The sequence below is a fragment of the Oryctolagus cuniculus genome, chromosome 3 (assembly GCF_051225735.1).
Source record: "Oryctolagus cuniculus isolate XC-2025 breed Fujian yellow rabbit chromosome 3, ASM5122573v1, whole genome shotgun sequence".
NCBI classification, from domain to species: domain Eukaryota; kingdom Metazoa; phylum Chordata; class Mammalia; order Lagomorpha; family Leporidae; genus Oryctolagus; species Oryctolagus cuniculus.
The window spans coordinates 84,794,653-84,797,354 of NC_142869.1; positions in this window are offsets into that span (position 1 = coordinate 84,794,653).

Sequence of the window (2,702 nt, forward strand, 5' to 3'; positions counted from 1 at the left end):
TGCTATGAAAATATGAATATGGTTCTATCAGAATATTAGGGCTCTAGAAGTGCCTGTCTTAAGTGTAGCTCCATGTCCTTTGCAGTTATTATCTTTTCTGCCGTGTTCTGCTGAGACTAGGACAACTCTGAAAGGCTTGTTGCAAGCTTGCTTCCTAAATATAGCAGATATCTATAAAATAGGCGACTTTCAGCATCTAAAACGTGTCTGAACTGACCTTGCTTTTCATCCTTTAAGGCACAAGCTTGAACTTTAATTCTATTTCATTTTTTAAAAAAGATTTATTTTATTTGAAAGGCAGAGTGATGGAGAGAGAAGGAAAGCCAAAGAAATAAAGAGATCTTTCATCCACTGGTTCACTCCCTAAATGGCCACAATGGCCAGGTTTGGGCTAGGTTAAAGCCAAAAGCAAGACACTCCAGCTGAGCCTTCCACATGGGTGCCAGGAGCCCAAGTGCTTAGACTACCTTTCCCTGCCTCCCCAGGCACATTGATGAGGGACTGGATCGGAAGTAAGCAGTGGAGATTCTGCCTGCAACATGGGATGCTGGCATTGTAGGCTGTGGCTTAACCTGCTGCACCACAGCAGCAGCCAACTCTCACTCTATTTCAATTCAGTAATTATTTATTATCATATTTATAGTTTCATAGACTTTTTTTCTTTTAAAAATAGATTGCTCGAAGTTATTTTCTGAACAGACTTGAAAAGGAGGCAAGATGCAATGCATCTCAGTTCTCAATTTTCATGGGAATTTCATGGAGAACTTATTGGTGCTAAGGTGGTGTTCCTTCATTCTTAGAAACTATAGGCACCATGACCTATGTTTTCTTTTTAATATTTAATTTGTGCCTGATTCCCTAATCCCAATCCAACTACAGTGTATACTGATTATTAAAAACTTGTAGCTCTTATTCATGAAACTCCAGAGAGCTGGACCACAAGGTGCTTGGGAAAGGTATTCCTATCCCTGCTATTTCCCTTTTTCAACCACTTTCTTTTTTTCCAGTTTAAAAAAAAACCTTTTTATTTGCATATTTTAAAAAAGAATACATTCCAGAGCTGGCACTGTGGCATAGTGGGTAAGGCAGCTGCCTGCAGTGCTGGCATTCCATATAGGCACCTGTTTGAGTCCTGGCTGTTCCACTTCCAATCCAGCTCTCTTCTATGGCCTGGAAAAGCAGTAGAAGATGACCCAAGTCCTTGGACTCCTGCACCCCCATGGGAGACTTGGGGGAAGCTCCCAGCTCCTGGCTCCTGGCTTCAGATTGGCACAGCTCCTGCCATCGCAGCCATCTGGGGAGTGAACCAGCAGATGGAAGACCTCTCTCTCTGCCTCTGTGTAACTTTGCTTTTCTAATAAATAAAATAAAACTTTAATAAAAAATACATCAATATGAAGGGAATTGGGCTGACACTTATAAGGAAATTCTGCGCTATTTTTTTTTAGAAGAATACATTCCATTAATTAAAATTACTTGAAGAAAAAAAGTGACACTCTGATAAAATTGCCCTTTGTAGCCTTCAGGACACCTTGGACCAGCCTGGATTTTACTGTGGATTCCATGACTGTCCCACCCAGCTTCTTCCTTCATCAACCTTCTTGTCCTTCCCTGCCAGCCAGAACTGAGATGGGAGAGGCAGGCATGAACTTTGCTGTCAAAAAAGGGGCAGCACAGTCATTTAAACTTGATCCAGCCTCCTTAGATCTTGAAGTGTTGTTAAACAGCTTAAAGAAGTAAAATAAGATGGCAATGCTTGGGGAATGTACAGTGCCTGTTGGCAGAGCATGCCTTGATATGATTTATGCTTGCTTCTCCTGGTCAATCATTTCTTCTGAAGGCAGTCTGTTTTCTCTTGCATTTCTTTTTTCTTCAGTTTTGACTCATTGAATTTCTCAATCTCAACCCTGTCAGGTTTGTCAGACCTGGTTGCAGAGGAAGCCAAAGGAGGGGGGTGAGTGAGCAAACTCCTATCTGCACAGCAGTCACTGCCAAGTCAACCAGACACTTTTTAGGGAAGTATCCTTCCCTCACGCACTAACTAATAAAATCACCTTTGTCAACCACCCTGTAATGTGCTATGTTGAAATTCCCCTTCATGGGTCACAACAGGGAATACAACAACCATTTACTTCACTGAGAGCACTCGTCTGCATTTAGACATTAATTCTTGTGTTGTTGAACGAATCCTTAAACATTGCACTAGAATATATAAATGAAATTAAAAAATGGTATGTAAATGGAATTAAAAGATGCAAAGAATCTAAAATGCATGCAGAATTATTTTCATGATACATCTTTTCCATGAATGTTTTGAAGACCCCTTTTACCAGTTGTCTCCTTAACCTCATTGGTAATAGTTCTGTTTAACAAATGCTTTTTCAAAAACTTCCAATCTTTCTTTAATAGATGACATACATATAGAACTGTATAATATTTTATATTTTATTATAAATACAGGAATAATATAGTAGGATACATAATAATATAATATATTAAAATAAGCATTTTAGAGTAGTATAAACTACTCTATTTACTATATCATAGATTAAGATAATTTGTGTTACATTGTAATATATACACAGAGTATAGGCAAAAAGAAATGATATAAGAAAGTCAATATACATTTAAATACAAGGTTGATTCTTTTCCTTCCAGATTTAATTGACTTTCTCATACAATGCTCCAGAGTTCATACACAT